This window comes from Xenopus laevis, chromosome 8S (genome assembly GCF_017654675.1).
Source record: "Xenopus laevis strain J_2021 chromosome 8S, Xenopus_laevis_v10.1, whole genome shotgun sequence".
In the NCBI taxonomy this organism is placed as follows: domain Eukaryota; kingdom Metazoa; phylum Chordata; class Amphibia; order Anura; family Pipidae; genus Xenopus; species Xenopus laevis.
Genome location: NC_054386.1, coordinates 39,094,832 through 39,113,368, shown reverse-complemented (window position 1 = coordinate 39,113,368; position 18,537 = coordinate 39,094,832). Strand labels below are relative to the sequence as shown.

The following is an 18,537-nucleotide window of genomic DNA, read 5'->3' as shown; positions in this document are numbered from 1 at the left end:
AATGAGCTCTGTATTTACTCACCTGCTGCCTGCAGCTTGGAACAGTCCGATGCCTGGGGGAGAGGGGCCACAGTTAGACTCATATCTGTGTATCTATATAGAGCTGTATATTATATTTATGTACTGTGTGCTTGCTATATAGTCACAGGCTGGTGCATAATAAAAATATCCAGAAACAACTTGCTTTGTATGTGTGTGTGTATGTGTGGGGGGGGGGAGATCAGATCTGTGTTTTGTTTCTGTATAACACCTGATATCCACCGACTTTCCCTTATCATTACAGAGTCATTTAGGGCTCAAAGTAAACAAAAAAAATCAATAAAGCAGTATATATTTTAACTACCCTAATCTACATAATGGATATATATATATATATATATATATATATATATATATATATATACATATGTATGTGTGTGTGTATACCTATTCTGTATGTTTCTAAATGCCTAATAGATAATATACATGGCACACTACCAAGCCTTAAAACAGTTGCTTTTATGAACGCTCACTGTATGTATGTATGTATGTATGTGTGTGTATATATATATAGATATAGATATAGATATAGATATAGATATAGATAGATAGATAGATAGATAGATAGATAAAGCTATACTTTATTTATATAGATATTGGTAGAGAGAGAGAAACGATCGTTTGTACGAATTCTGTTGCAAATACAACTTTGTATCAACATCGGGGAAATCTATGAATTTAAATCGATTCACTTCTGTTGTAGGACTGCGACGCTGTATCTTTCATGAACTTATCCACTTTTAAGTGGGTTTAAGACCAAATCACTCACCCAGAGTAATATTTATAATAAATTAATTTAAATATAGATATATAATGTTGTATCATTTTATTATATTGATTTTAGAAACTTTTTTAGCTCACGGATTATTGTGTTGGAATGAATATACGCCGGTCGGTCCGTAGGTGCAAGCAGTGCATATAAATGGGAGCTGGTGCGCGCTACAGTGGTGATTTTGCGCCGGGAAGTGCAGATTTCCATTGCCGGGTGGAAGTGGCTCCCAGATAAGTGGCTATTAGGAGCCCTTTGATGGCTGATCCCAGTACAAAGCAGGCATTTGGGAAATTGAAATCAGATTTTCAAATTTTGCATAAACAAAATCTGCAGATCTGAAATCTGCCAGGGGAAACGAATCAAGCGTTTCCCCCCCAAAATACTCACATTCTGAACTGGGGGCTGGCTGGTCAATAACCCGACAAAAAACACTAATTCCTTTTGCTCCCCCTTCCGAACTAAATAGCTGACTTTTACTTTTTATATAAATGTAGATGAAAATGTATAATAATAATAATATGAAGATGTATTCTTAGCGACGGGCACGGGCTAATGGGTCTCTGGTGTATAATACAGCCCCTGAATTATTCATTTCTTTCTGCTCTGCTTTTATTCTGAGGATCAACAAGAAGAGTTGTCTGTGTATGTGTAAATATATATATATATATATATATATATATATAAACCGTTTTACCTGAACGCTCACAATTCGATTTTATTTGCTAGCTCTGTGAGAAAGCGTTAACGTTTTCGTGTTGGAAATCATTGTTTATTGGTCATACATAATTAGTTTTCTGTGGCGTTTTCATGAGTTGAGTGCGCGGCTGTAATCCCTTCTGTTAGGCAGGAGTAGGTAGAGCGCAACGGCAGCGCCAGGGCGGGTAGAGAGATCGGAGAGGCTGCGCTCAAAGTATTCCCGGCCGCTGCTTCCAGTTCTGTGTACAGTGAGCGCTGTAAAGACGCTCACAAAGCGCGCTTGTACTAAAACAGAGCCGTCTCCAGTCTGGGTGCGCTCTACCCTTCCTGCCCATAACTCAGCGATCTTTTCTTGTACTTTGGGAGTGCGGCAATATATACTGAAATGATATATGAAACATGCACAGGGACCATCCATTCCGCTCTCTATATCTGTATCTATATATATATATATATATATATATATATATATATATATATATATATATATATATATATATATATATATATATATATATATATATATATATATATATATATATATATATATATAATTTCCACTGACAAAAGGTGCACACCAGGATTTTTCAGTTTAAAACTCCATATTTATTAAATAGATTTAAAACAGGAACCTATTTAATAAATATGGAGTTTTAAACTGAAAAATCCTGGTGTGCACCTTTTGTCAGTGGAAATTGGATAATGCAGCTATTTTCAGCGTAGCACCCAGGTATGTGATCTAATCATTGGAGTCTCTCATGGATGGTGTGCGTTAGGACTTTGAATGTGTATATATATATATATATATATATATATATATATATATATATTACACATAAAGATAGATACATACATACATACATATATATATTACACATAAAGATAGATAAATAACACACACCTCTACCTACAGTCTGTGATTCAACTTGAGTATATGTTATATGTGTGTGTGTGTATATATATATATATATATATACATATATATTATATAATATCTTATAGAGAAGTCGTTTATTCTGCCTATATATATAGATATATATATATATATCTGTCTATCAGTATACTGTATATTCGTACTTAAAAAAATCCCTAAATTGTCCAGTGAAGAATGTTAGAGTGTAAGTGTATATATGTATATATTTGTAATAATTATTAGATATATAATCCCATCATTAGGCATGCTGTAATGAGCAGTTTTTGTGCTGCTGTGTTAGGAAATTTGGCATCCCACGGAACAAAGTTACGCAATACGTCAGCGTTCTCCAAATAAACCACAAGCACCGTAATTAAGTTGGGGGAGCTTATATTGCCATTCAAGAGGCCGATGGGTTAAATCTCTCCCCTTTTTTTATGCCTCTATCTTGTGTACCCAAAATGTGGAGATTTTTTTTTTTTAAACAGTGATATATTATTGGGGGGGGGGCAAAAAAAGAGACCCTTAAATGTCCTCTCCATGCTTGTCAGTAAAATTTAGGATCTTTTGTGTAGTGGGGTGAGCGCAGCGACTTCAATCACTCAGACATAATATGTCTCTGCTAGAAGTCTGGCACAATACAAAGAGAAACATCTATTGCTTCGCTTCAGTCTTTGTCAGGCTCTCAGAAAGTCCCCAAACAGGCCTGTAGTCATTCCTAGCTACAATATTTATGTCTTACCTACAGCATAAAATCCTTCTCCTTGGAAACCCTGCACTAAATGCTAACATGACATGCAGGCTGGGCAGATTTGGGGAGGTTACAGCAGCTACGGGATCCTGCTTTTTCTTTCTGTTCCTCCCTATTTCTCTGATATACCCAGAATTCCACCAGAAACATTTCCTAGCCACCTTTTTTTTTATTCGGGCGAGCCCTCGCCCATAGCCTCTAATTGTCTGCAAAATGGGACAAATCAGGAAGATAACGGGCTCTCAAGGCTAAGCCCGCAACATTTTCAAATTTTAAAGGAGGGAGTATGAAATCAGCTGCTATAAGCTGTGTTTTCTGCACTATAGGCATTTACAAGTATTTCTGCCTCTACACGCGTTACCCAGCAAGACTATTTCAGTTTCATTATGTTTCACATTTTATATAGGTAAGTTACGGTTTCAAATAATAAATGTCATCAATGTGTACAGAGTCACTGCAACAGGGGAGTTTAAGATATATTTAAAGGGGCCCATTTGAATTTCATATACAATTTCTGAAGTAAAAATGCTTTTCTTCTAGTACATACAGACACACACACACACACACATCTCTCTCTCTCTCTCTCTCTCTCTCTCTCTCTCTCTCTCTCTCTCTCTCTCTCTCTCTCTCTCTCTCTCTCTCATATATATATATATATATCTATATATATATATATCTATATATCTATATATATATATATATATATATATATATATATATATATATATATATATATATATATATATGTTTGTGTGTGTGTCTATATACAAACTTGCTTTAAAATGAAAGTAGAGTTATTTTGATTTAACCAATCATGTAAAATTAAAAGGCTGTAAGGGGTTAAACATATGCCCCTACCCCCTCCCCCTTCGACTTAGGAGCAGCGACACACTGTTGGCGTATTCCTAGTTAACGGCAATTAAGAAAGATATCTTCCTTGTAAAGCATTGTTAGGGTCCCAGCACTTAGTGATATCAGACATGGCGACCCGCTGCCTTGCTCTTTAGCCAGAACCGGTTGCAAGCAGGCCTTATTGGAAAGATATATGGCTGCCAAAATAACTTGCCTATTCTGTAAAGCTTCCCCCAAACAGCACATTCCTTTTAGTTACATTATTTTTGCCTGGGTTTTCTTTTTTTCCCCTTTCTTTCAGAGCCCAGTTAGAAAAACCTGGTTGCATTCCTTTGCATAGGTTGTTACACTGTAGGCTTTTGGTAACATTTCATATGCAGTGTAAGTCTGACATATACTTAGTTATGCCTCAGCTTGCCAGCAATGTTGACACATTTTAAAGGGCAATTTGTTCTGTTCAGGAAATGTACATAGCACTAACTGTGCTAGTTAGCAAAATATACAATTAAAGGGGATATGAACCCTTAAATAATATTTTGGCTAATGAAGGACAATGTCATTCTGAGCAACTTTCTGATATAGCTTTATTGCACATTTCCGGTGGTTTGCAAGTTATTTGTAAGCAGCATTCGTCTTCTAATGGGTCTGTGCGGTTGAAAAGAATAGCATAGCTGGCTTCTGCTACATTGTTTCAAAAGTCAGAACCGCCAGGGCATTTGACTATAAACAAATCTTATAACCACTAAAAATGTTGCTTATGATGAATTATGAACTTTGAGTTTGTATCAACCTTTAATGCATATATATTTATATCTGTGTATTATATATTTATCCCTCTGCCTGTTATATGAGCGTCAGTGGCATCAGGCAGAGAAAACCCTTTTTAGGCCCTAGATCTGCATGCGGTTTGATATATTGGATTCAGACTGCAGGGTTCCAGTAGTTTAATGGCCTAATGGGATACTGTCCCTCCGTCACTCTAAGTCATAACTTGTTTGGACCCTTTCCCTGCCAGAAGTATTTTATTCCCATAATCTGATTCATCCAATGGGATTCATTCTGTGACATGGACTGGTCACCCAAATTAGCAGAGTATATATATATAGTATAATTTGTCTGTGTGAATTATATAATATAGCACAGCATAAATGTACACTTTTCTCTCTGTATTTATTTAGAGTTTTATTTTCAATGCAAGGTGAGTTAGCCTGCCTACCTACCTACACCCCTAGCAGTGCTGCCTAAATACTAACCCTTCACTTGTGCAGAGTTGTTATGGGGTTAAATCTTTATTTGCCGAGAGTGAAACAAAAGAGCATTGTCAGAAGCTCGGCAGCCTCAACAATGCACAGACTTTTTTTTTAACGGGGAACTAACATTGCTGTTTTGTGCAAACATAGAGGAACTGGCTTAGTTGGGGCTGTAATACAGGATTTAAGCTTTGATTCCATTGTCAGTGAATTTTGTTCCTTTGCAAATCACTTAATATCACACAGCACAGAGACGCTGGGAAGTGTTTACTATATAATTCATATTGTTTTATTATTAGTATTCATTTTTTTGGTTTCTAGTAAATAATAGTGCATTCCATTCCAATTCTTGTGTAACTTGGTTTTATAGATACATTTTTTTCGGGGGAAACTAATTCCCCTTTGCATACTTAACTTCCATCTAATAATCGGTGCTGCAGAACATCTTTCTTCTGGCATGAAATAAGTACTGTAGCTGTCCCCATAAATAATGTAATGCAGGTATTGGATCCATTATACAGAATCCCGTTATCCAGAAAGCTTTGAATTATGGAAAGGCTGTCTCCCAAATGCTCCATTTATCTTAATAATCCACATTTTTAAAAACAATTTCCTTTTTCTCTGTAATAATCAAACAGTAGCTGGTACTTGATCCAAACTAAGATTTAATTAATCCTATTGGGTTTATTTAATGATTACGTGATTTTCTAGTAGACTTAGGTAATGTTTGTAATTTTGAAGTGAGTGACAGCATTAAAAAGTGACAAAATCAAAATGTAATAGGCTGGCTGATGACATGGTACTAGGTATTTATTGTATACCTAAATCCATTTTTTTATAAACAAAAATCCATTTGTTATAATAAAGAAGTGCACTGGATCTGTACACGCCAGGCTAATGATCCAGATCTGGCTCTTATTTGCTAAATGATTCATTTCTACATAGACAGCCATTAGATTAGAAATAAGAGCTGTATTTTTATAGGCGTTAAACTAGTTCAAATCACTGGAATTAATTTTCGCTGTTAGCTGCAAGGAAAGAATTAGAAGTTAAAAGAATAAAAACACATTTGAAATGTGCAGCCAATTTCAATCTTCAATTTGAAAAAAAAGTCATTTTGATGTCATTGCACGGTAAAAACAATGGTGCAACCCCCAACCCTAAATATTTGTATTATATATATATATATATATATATATATATATATATATATATATATATATATATATATATATATATATTCCTCAAGCTGTATTTCTGAATATAGGAATGATCTGCCGGTTGTGGTTGACATGAAGCTGGCTATCAAAAATTGCCGCCATTTCCAAAAACAGGGTGCTATATCAAATTTGACTCACAAAGTGCAACATAAGAAAATGCAGGTGTGTACGCCATGAAGCCTAACAGGGGTGTAACTACAGAAGAAGCAGAGCAGGTGGGCACATGAGGTATACCATGAGGCCCTAGTTCATATACGTTTTAAATAAACATTGGCAAAACTAGTCAACCTCTAAGCATTTTGGGGGCCTGAAAAATAATTTGCTGTAGGGCCCAGTAATATCTAAACCTAGGAGCACTAATACTCTGGTCTCACTTGGTTGCCTGCTACTTATGTAAATGCACATCCCAACTTACCCTTTATACAGGTTGGTTGACAACTGGTGTAGGGGCGTCTAATTTATTTACACTACTGTTTATACGGTAAAACAAAATCCATCTTAACTGAGCAGATACCCACATAAATAACACATCAAATTAAACATTGGGATAAAATGATTTTCTGTTTTAGGTTATTGTTTCAATCTGGCAATAGTAATGTAGGATGAAGAACCAAACTTTAATTAAAGGGAAAATATACCTGATTATTTTGTATGGTTTCATTTCAGTTCATGTAAATAAACGGCACACGCCAAGGACTTAACTGCTTGCACAGAGCTTCTCTGTGTGTCAATATATATATATATGTGTGTGTTGGTATATAAGCTGCCATATTTCATGCTTAGGCACGTCTGTTCTCCTATAGGAGAAATGAGAATGCAGTGGGTCACTTAACCACAGGGGGCAGTGTTGTTATGGCATCATACAGGTGTGCATGTACACTCCTGTAAATGTCAATTTGCTACGAAGAATGTCTTTACACCACTAATCAGTGATCCAGTACTCAAGTATAGTTAAAGAGATCTTATGCTGATCAATATAAATGGAGAGAGAGCACTTCAAGCTTTTTAAGGTGTTTGGTTGAACAATGGTACTTCTATATCTGAGAGTCAAGAAAGCTTTCTTTCTGTTATACAGCTTTCATTTCTGTTATACAGAATGCTCGGGACCTAGGGGTTTCCAGATAACAGATCTTTCCGTTATTTGGATCTTCATACCAGAAGTCCACTAGGAAATCATGTAAACATTAAACAAACCCAATAGGCTGGTTCTGCTACCAATAAGGACTAATTATACCTTAGTTGGGATCAAGTACAATGTTCTGTTTTATTATTACAGATAGAAAGGAAATAGTTTTTAAAAAACTAGGACTATTTGTATAAAATAGAGTCTATGGTATGGGAGATGGCCTTTCCATAATTCGTAACTTTTTGGATAACTGGTTTCCCGATAACCGATCCCATACCCTTTGACCATACAAGGCATTGTTTCATAGGTTTCTAGTACCACAATATTAGTGTTTGGCTAGAAGGAGGTTTATTTTTTTTCTAAAGGGTATATCTTTTATTTATCTCCCATATAAAACAAGCAGCTACTAATCGCCCCCCCCCCCCATTTCATTTAGGCCTAAATGTGACCATACTAAACATGATCACAGATAATCAAAACTTCAGAAAGTGAAAAGGCACCAGATTCTGTTTTGACATTTGGCCACTAATGGTTGAAATTGTCCAAACCACTGACCAAATCTAGGAATGACTTTCTCATGTTAAAGGCATCCTCTCCTGCCAGCCCATTTTATGTTTGGGCTAATAAACCGAACCCACAGAACATAAACAAACCAGCGTGGGTCCACTTCTATGGGAAGTTTTCTATGCTGTAGGAAGGAGAATACATAGGTATCTGTATGGCAGCCAAGAAGCAACTATAATCTGTGGCTGTCAAAATGTAGCAGTGGCGCAGCTTTTACAAGGCTCAGTCTGGTCCGGACTGGAAGTGCCTATAAAACATTACACCCTTGGCAAAGAATACTATATACATGTATTTACAGTTTATGATTTACTAAGTATAAGAGCTATGCATTCTTACCAACATCAATAAATACATGGAGTCTCTAACGCTTTGATCCACTTTTAACAGCATAGTTTGATTTATCCTGTCTTTTTTTCCCTTTTAATATATATATTTTAATGATATATACATGAATTAGTTATATGCATAGAATACTTTTTTCCCCTGTATATTTCTAGATGTGCATTTCTAAATGTGCATACATCGACCCACACCCGACGCTAACCCATCACTGGACAAACTGCACCCGACCCTAACCCAGTGAGCTCTCCTATTTATATACCTGCGACCACCCCACTGTCATGTTATGGAAGAGGGTGGGAACACCAGCGCGAGTATATAAAAAGGTACACATCTGAATTGAAGTGCTCTCCTATTTATATAACCATGCCCACCCCACTGTGATGTTATGGAAGAGGGCAGGCACACCAGTACGGGTATATTAAAAGGTATGCATCTGGGTGTAAGTGGGGCACTAAACGGGTGGGGTGGAGGCAGGCTAAAGTTGAGTCTGTAAACTTTGTTGCCACATACGCGTTATAAAATCAGAAATGCCAGTTCAGATCCAAAGTGATCCAGGGCATCTTGGCCAGGCTAGTCACACCTCTGCCATGACCTTTGTTTTGTGCTTTATGGTAGAACTATAGGTGACAAATCTATGAAATTCGATAGAGCAGGTAAAATTTTGGATGCAAATTATGTACCCCTTAATGACTTATTAATGGGCTTGCATCCATATAGGTCAGTACCCCTAAAAACAAGCCAAGAATTGCTAATATGCTAAATCTTGCTAATAAGATGAAAAGGATGCATTAATTTCCTGTCTTACTCGCCCTAATGGCTACAAACCCACCCCTCCCCAAATAAATGTTTATTTATTCCCAATAAAGAAGCCCATACTACAGTAGGAATTGTATCATAGTCTGTGTGTGGCTGGGAGTAGTTGGAGCTACCATGTCCCGAGAGGTAATGGTCTTTTCATTGAAGCTTTGATGGCTTTGGTGAGAGTCATTATTCCTAAAGCATGCAGGTGATCAGAGATTAGAATCTTTTGCTTTTATATGGTCAAAGGAACAGTTATCCCTGTGTGAGAGTTCACACCTTGGGTGGGGATGACCTGGCCCTGGGGATGATACTTTTAAAATGGGATAGTAAATTGTCCAGCCTGAACAGGAATCCTTGGGGCAAACTCTGGCCTTCTGATTAACAAACTGACCCAATCGCAGGCTGACATATCCACCTACCCACTAGCAGGATAGGATTAGAGAAGCTTGCTGTTCCACTGGAATGCTAAATAGACAAGTGTTAAATCTATTTTGCTCATTCAGGTTAGCCTATTATTTATGAACATAAGCAAGCTGCCACCTCCTCTTGTGTTCTACTAAACCATCTCCTTACATATGCAAAGCTGAATCTGCAAGAAGCCTGCAAATTGAATAAGATCTCACTTTTTTTCCTGCCACAGAATGCCTTCTTCCCCTTCATTTTAAAATGGGAGCTAGCCAGTCAAGTCATACAACATTCTGTTATTTACACATCACCTTTTAATTACATATCACCTTTTAATTACTTCCATTGCAGAACATTTTGTACCAATAATGCAAGTTCGATTTATATGATTATGCTGCTCATATATGATTTACATAAGCTTATTCCTATAAAAGCAACTTAAATTGTATTCTTCTCTGTTTCTCTGTCTCTCTGTCTCTCTCTCTCCCTCTATATATATATATATATATATATATATATATATATATATATATATATATATATATATGTATTCTATTATTTGGCATATTTGAGAGTACTCATTACATTTTAGGCTAAGAAAAGGTAGCATTGTTGCCTTCTCGAGATGTATCCCATAATGCACAGGTAAATGCACTTTAACTAGAGTAAGGTGAGGATCTATTTGTATACAGGAATGGAAAGTGTTATACCTTGTTATACCAGTAACACATGTTGGGAGATAACACAGATATGTGTGTCAGACAGAGCCTAGGGGCTTTTGCACTGACTCAAATCCAAAAGGCAGTACGTGAAGAAGTTATGCTTTCTTTTTGCATGCTCTACCTATACACTGACATGCCTCTTGCACTAAATTAGCTATAGAACTATGAAATGAGAAGCAATAAAGGAGAATACTCACTTTTCACATTCCACAGCAAATGCTACTAGGGGTCAAGGCGGATAGAAGGATCGTTGGGGTCATCACTAAGCTCAGTGTGTGTAGAACAATTCCCCCAAAGATTGTGAACCCATGGGGCCTGGAAACATCTACCTGTTTCACTCATGTGGGTTCAACAGGTAGGCCAGGGGGAGGAGGACAGGTAGACCAGGGGGGAGGGGAAGCAACACAGGGGAGGGGGGAGGGTTTTTGCGCCCAGGGGTTTCCTTCTCCTTTAAGGGGGTCTGGGTTGGGTTGGGCACAGCTCTACTCTGTGGTTGCAAGGTTATTATCACTAAAAAAGCATATACCACCTCACTACATAGTCCACACAGCTCTATGTAGGAAGCTATATACAAACCAGTCTCTTGCTTTTTTTTCCATTTTGTTGCTCAGCTGTAATCATTTGATAACCTGTACCCTCTTAAACTATGCCCCAAAGTGTCCTTCTAATTGCTCACATAACCCTCTCAGTAGCTACTGACTAAACAGTTGCCATAACAACCCACATAATTACTTTTAATTGCCACTCCCCTCATTGACCTGTAGGAACCATCCAGGAGAAGCCTGTCTTCCCAGTTGCCACTGACTAAATAGTTCTTATAATAACCCACATAATGATTATTAATAATAACTCCCCTCTTTGTCCTCAATGAACCTATCAGGAGAAGGGATGATATGCTGCAGATCAAAGGTTATTAAAGGTAGCAATCAATATATGATTGTAATAACTATGTGCCTTTGAGCCGTGTTCCCTTTGGAGGACATTCATAGAACCATGCTACATGGGCTGAAACTAGGCCTGCTGAAAAAGGCAGGCTAAAAATCATCCCCTGCTGGAATCTACCCCTTACCTTACCCCCTTACCTTGTTTGCACCCGGTTCCTTTGTGTAGGTCGGGGTGCAGACACACGTGGTGAACTTTGGCACCGAAAGTCTGCATTTTAGTGCTGAAATCCACTGTGTGCCTGCACCTGGGCTACGACAATTAATCCAGGTGTGGGCCAAGTAAGGAGCTGTTTCTCAGCCTGTGGTTTTCATCAGCCGGAGTTTCAGCCCTGTGTGGCATTACCCTATGGTATGTTTATCTGTTTGCCACACTTGGAATGCCACTTATAGTATGTTTCACCTCTGCCAATGACGAGTATAGCCCACACTGCTATCAACCACGTGCTGCTGCACAATGAATCACTCCAGAATTCCGTTACATTGTCTTTCAGGAACATAACCATGATGGCCATAAATTCCATTTCATTGTGCTTTATCATCCAGATATTCACTAAAAATAAATCATTCCCTGCCAAACCTCCTTTATTTTTGATTAAATTATCCATCCCAAATCAGCTGCACCTTAAAATAGCCATACCATGGCCTATTTTGATCCATTTGATCGATTATGAGCAGATTGTTTTGTCCTCTCATCCCAGTGAGTGGATAGAATAACACAATATCCAGTAAGGCCCCAAAAGACTGTGATCAGATCACTGCTGAAGTGTGTGTTGCTTTTCAAGTGGTTCAACTCTATTGCATTCAGTGAACACATATAAAGTTGGTTTACAAGTTTGGTGAAAAATGACCAAATAAAGGTTGCTATGGAAGCACCAATAATATCGTATGAAACAAAGTTTTTATGATTGTCAGTGTGTGTATGATGGGAGATGAGCCAACCCATATCAGCAGAAGGTTTGGATATCTGTCTGCTCATCTTTTGTGGCTGGCCGGATAATTGTTATTGGGCTTCTTTGAAGGCACCGAACATCGGCCATTGTTATTGCTGATTGTCAGATAGAGGTACAATTCTATTACCTGTATATCTGACGATTCAGCTCTACACCTGTGTATTGAAACAAACAATCTTTTTCCTGGAAAGATCTTTTCCAGGAAAGAACGTAATTGTAATGTCTACGGCTACCGTTAGTGACCTGGTTGGTTATTGTCTGGTCTTAGAATATTTTCAAGGTCAAAGAGCTACAGTTCTTGTAATGGCCACATAGGGGAGTGTATTTCTTAGAACCCTTTTATAAGAAAAAGATGCAAAAAGGAAGTGACAATTTGTCAGGTTCTTCTTAAGAAAAGCTTTGACTAAGCTTTGCTGGAGGAAGTTCAAAGACATTTTGTGGAGTGTCTAATTTGTGTTTATAAGGCCATTAATTAGGCTAATATTTTATAGATGCTCTTGTTCCTGCACATAGCTTTATCTCATATAAATCTGAGTCATTTTAAGCTGTCTGTGGCAGATTTTCCTATAATGAACAACATGGCCATCATGGTTATAAATGTAAACTATTGTGCTGTTTGCTAGGAAACCAGCCGCTTTGCATCAAGCTTTTCCTACTTTATTTTTATATCATTTCTTTGTCTCTCTATATTAGCAAAGTAAATTAACAAATGCATAGCACAGAGGGCTGCCATGTTTTGGGACTGTTTAAAGGTCCCCATAGACGCAAAGAATTTTCTATGCCGAACGACCGATTTTAGTGAAAACCGACCAATCCATCAAATTATCGTGAAGTTAGTGGGATTCGAACAATCGTACATCTTACGATTTTTCGTCCGACATCTGTCAGAAAATTGATCAGCCCCAGTGCAATCTATCTATGTTTGCAGGGCCAAATAGGCAGCTATCCTTCAGTTTTGCTGGCAATATCGCCTAAAATGGTCTTTTTAGTTGATGGACAAATCGTACATTTAAACGATCGTTTCGAGATAATCATGGTCTCATGATAACTAAAAGATCTTTTAAAAATCTTTACATCTATGGCCAGCTTTAAAGCACCAAAGTCTATCTGGGTGCCATTAGCCATAAAGCAAAGGCTGTAAGCAGTTGACAGAAGCAAAGTACAGTTATAGGATCCATTATCCAGAAAGCTCCAAATTACAGAATGTCCATCTCCCGTAGACTATTTTATCCAAATAATCCATATTTTTAAAAATGATTTCCTTTTTTTCTGTAATAATATAACAAGCTTTCTACATGATCCAAACTAAGATATAATTTATCCTTATTGGAAGCAAAACCAGCCTATTGGGTTTACATGATTTTCTAGTAGACTTAAGGTATGGAGATCTAAATTATGGAAAACCATTCTGGATAATAGGTCCCATACCTGTACAACAAAACAAAAGGAAATGCTTTATATTTTAATTATTGTTCTCCCCCTCCCCCAAACAAAATACCTTTGTGTGTGTTACCGTCCATTCGGGATTGAGTGTGAAGCACTGGAGTTGAGTAGACACTTCGGAATCCCTACCCTTTGGAGGGCCAGTTTTCAGCTTCATGGCAGAACCACAAAAGCAAAGGTTCAGATATTTTATAGGCATGTTTCAGAGGAAGAAAATGCGTTATGAACAGCTAATGCTGGAAGCCTGGGGAAGTGGACGAGCGATGGCTTGCCATTTTCATCGGCCCAGCGCTAATCTGAATTTCATGTCATAAACGTTTTGTTTCATCCAATGCCAGAAATAACACACTTTCCTCCCTGCAGAGGCAATGAGATTTTCTCTCCCCCCACCTTTGCCCATAAATGTTTATTTGTGAATAATATAGTTTCAAAAAGTGAAAAGCTGACCTCAAGTCCGGCAAGAAAAAAAAGTCTATCTCTCTTTCACGAAAAAGTTTGTGTTTAAAATGTTTTTTAGGAAGGTGTCATTTGACGGATAAGTGATGGCTTGTGTGTTTACATTAAGTAGCCCTGCTCCCGGAATTGACTGTTTATAAGGGCTGCACTGTACCATCGATAGCCAGATTTTAACACTGCATTTCAACCCTGACAGCATTTCCTAAAGTTTCTCACACATAAGCCATGGGAGGCAAATATTATTTTTCAATAGATCTTGTTTCTCCTAATTTTTCTTTCCCCTTTTCTCTCTTGGTTTAGAAATTAGCATCTGCAAATGTGATTAAGTGCTTAAGAGTTCTCCAGAAAATGATCATTATTTAATTATAGCAGTATAAAGGAGATGAAATTGAAACAAGAATTTTGTTTTTACTAAATATTAATTTGTTCCGTGGCTAGAAATGTTTTATTCCCAGACTGTTCAATACACATTTACACTAACTTAAAAAAATACAGAAAGTCATTATTTCATATTGTAATCTGTAAAAGTTTACTAACAATTCAATAAAATTATTTCAAAAACAGTAAACACAATACATTTTTAGAAAACATAAAATATATTGAAATGAGCACTGATCCATTTATTGTTGTAGGATAAAAATGTTTAATTTATTAGGCTTTTCTAATATTTTTTTTTTTATTAGAAATACAAATGTGTGACCTGTTATTCAGAATGCTCGGGACCTAGGCTTTTCCAGATAAGGGATCTTTCCTTAATTTGGATCTTCATACCTTACGTCTACTAGAATATCATTTAAATATTAAATAAACCCAATAGGCTTGTTCTGCTTCCAATTATATATAATTATATCTTAGATTGGATCAAGTACAAGCTACTGTTTTATTATTACAGAGAAAAAGGAAATCATTATTAATATCATTATCAGTAATTTGGAGCTTTCTGGATAATGGGGTTTCAGATAATAGATCCCATACCTGTATATGAATATTTTCAACATGAATTATAATTAAGATTCTTGCCACAGATCAAAAATGAAAAAAATGGAAAATGTATAGTTTAGCAGTGAATTAGAAATATTTAATAAGCCAAATTAAAAAATATTTACTCAACGCCAGATTCAATAACGAAATTCAACATTTTTGGGCATTGCAAGAAAACAATGCTACAGTATGTTTTGGGTTCATTGTATTTTGATTATAATTTTCTTTTCAGGGTTTTTTTTTGTTTCTTTAAAGGAGTGGTTCATCTTTAGATTAACTTTTAATGTATAATAGATTGGCAACTTTTCAATTGGTCTTTATTATTTATTTTTTATAGTATTTATTTTTTTTATTATTTGCCTTATTTGCCTTTTCCAGCTTTCAAATGGGGGTCACTGACCCCATCTAAAAAACAAATGCTTTGTAAAGCTACAGATTTATTATTACTTTTTATTACACAGCTTTCTATTCAGTCCCTCTCCTATTCATATTCCAGTCTCTTATTCAAATCAATGCATGGTTGCTAGGGTCATTTGGACCCTATCAACCAGATTGCTGAAAGTGCAAACTGGAGAGCTGCTCAGTATTTTTTTTTAAATCAGAATTATTCGAGTCTGATGGATTTTGATGGAAGGCCATCTCGCCTATGCTGTAGCATTCTAGATAAAGGATTTCAATATAATAAATGCCATACCTGTATCATAAAAGTGTACATTATTATTATTGTTGTTACATTTAACACATTTTTATAGATACAGGTTACAAGCCTCAAAAGGGACTTCTTTATATTTTACTTTATATTAGGGATGTATATTCTGTAGGGCTGAATTATGCATTAGTATTATTATAGGAGTGGTTATTTGAATTGCTGATTGGTTGGTTTGTTGCTGGAACAGAATTTGTTTCAGAAAGCAGGCAGTGCTCTCATCCTCCCCTGAAGCCACAGTTTGTGCATGTGCACATTGGGATTTTACCTGCAAGTTGTGGAAATTTGTTCGTAATAGTGATGGAAGACTAGTGGACAGAGCCCAAAATCGCTTAAATGCGGCGGAACTTTGACAGCTTTGTTTATTTAAGAAGATACTTGCACAGTAGAGGTGGCCATAGATGTTAAAGGGGTGGTTCACATTTGCATTAACTTTTAATATGTTATAGTATGACCAATCCTAAGTAACTTTTCAAATAAGTTTTTGAATTAAGACTTTTGAATTATTTGCTGATCTTTTCCAGCTTTCAAATTGGGGTCACCAACCCCATCTAAAAACAAATGCTCTTTAAGGCTACTAATGTATTGTTATTGCTGCTTTTTATTACTCCTTTTTCTATGCAGACCATCTATTATTCATATTCCAGTTTCTATTTAGTTCAGTGCATAGTTGCTAGGTCAATTTGCACCCTAGCAACCAGATTGTCAAAATTGCAAACTGTAGAGCTGCTGGATAAAAAGCCAAATAACTGAAAAGCCATAAATAATAAAAAATGGAAAACAATTGCAAATTGTCTCAGAATATCACTTTCTACATCATACTAAAAGTTAACTAAAAGGTTGACAACCCCTTTAAGATTTTTAAAAGATCTTTTCTTTATTGTAAGCTCAAGCTTATCCTGAAATGATCGTTTAAATGTACGATTTGTCCATCAACTAAAAAGACCATTATAAGCGATATCGTGTAGTTGAAGCCAGAAAAACCTGGCCGATCGATTTTATGACCGAGGTCGACAAAATTCTTTCAATGCGCGATGGTAGTTCTTCCTCTACAAGTTCAGATCATCAGCCAAATGAATGTAGTAATTTAAATATTTAGCAATTCTAATACCGGTAGGGAACATGTTATCGAGAATACTTTGGATCTTCAAACCTTAAGTCTACTAGAAAATCATGTAAACATTAAATAAACCCAATAGGCTGGTTTTGCTTCCAATAAGGATTAATTATATCTAAAGCTGGCCATAGACGCAAAGATCCGATCGTACGAATCGAGGATTCGTACGATTTTCGGACCGTGTGTGGAGAGTCCTGACATTTCGTCCGGTGGAGATCGGACAGGTTAGAAAATTTCTGTCGCCTGCCGATAATATCTCTGCGTGTATTGCCGATCGTACGATTTTCAGTGGGAGACTGTCACTAGCTTTGGTCGGACATAACTATGGTACGATTGCTATCAGGGGCAGAATATCGGCTGATCTGTTCTGTAACTACTTTATTTGATCTGAATGGTTAGTGGCAGGTTGGGAGATGGGGAAGTCCGATCGTACATAGATTCGTACGATTGGATCTTTGCGTCTGTGGCCAGCTTTAGTTTGGATCAAGTACAAGTTACTGTTTTATTATTACAGAGAAAAAGGGAATCATTTTTAAATATTTGGATTATTTGGATAAAATGGAGTCTATGGGAGACCGCCTTTCTGTAATTCTGAGCTTTCTGGATAACGGGTTTTGGATAACGGATCCTATACCTGTAGTATATTTTTGCTTTAAATGATCAGTGATCAGCCAATCTTTGCAGCCCTGTAGGGGGTAGATATTTTAGTTTTCCCTTATTAAAGGCAGTAAGATTTTAAAATGGGGTATTTTTGTGTGGGGTGACGTTCAGTTGTTTGTAGCAAGGCAGTCCATTTTATGGCCGCTGGGCTTCAGCTTTACACATCGGTATATTGTTATAAAACCAATGGACCATTAAATGCAGTGAACAATAAAGTTGGTTAAAGATTTTGGTCAGGTTAAGGATTGTGTCCTCTGGATTCCCATGTCGATTACAACCACCAAACCTGCAACCTCTCCCCCCCTATTTTTCTTCTTTTTTTTTTTTTTTTTTTAAATATATAAATGGAGAATTCCTCTGGAGGATCTGCATGGCCTGATGACCAGGGGGATTAAAGGAATCGTGTGAGCTATTAAATGTAACGTTCTTTTCTCGGAAAGGATTTGCCTGTTTTTATCTGCTAATAAGATTATGGCAGTGACACAAGTGTCTTGATGAAATCTGATTGACAGCCTGCTGTACTTGTATCATAGAGTGTGACACTAAACCTTCCAGCCTATTGTCCCGAAGAGTGAGCTGGCGGAAACATACCATCCTAATCCCTTTATTCATGTCAAGCATGGAAAAGAAAGACTCCTGGGATGGCACCTTCTAGGGCAGATTCCCCACGTACCTCCCCTTCTGATCTTCAGCGGACGGACTCACTCAGCATGTTCCTCTGCATAAAGATGGGATTTGGGCACAGTCATGCTAATGTGAAACTGCTTCCTCTGCTTCTGTTAACAAGTATCTAAATATTGGACACAGAGAGACATAAGCGTACTTGA

General features: G+C 36.9%; 1 protein-coding gene across 2 annotated transcripts in view; it reads left to right on the top strand.

The window, feature by feature from the left end:
* Positions 1-18,537, top strand: part of lmx1b.1.S (LIM homeobox transcription factor 1, beta, gene 1 S homeolog) — a 117,772-nt gene that overhangs the window by 5,297 nt on the left and 93,938 nt on the right.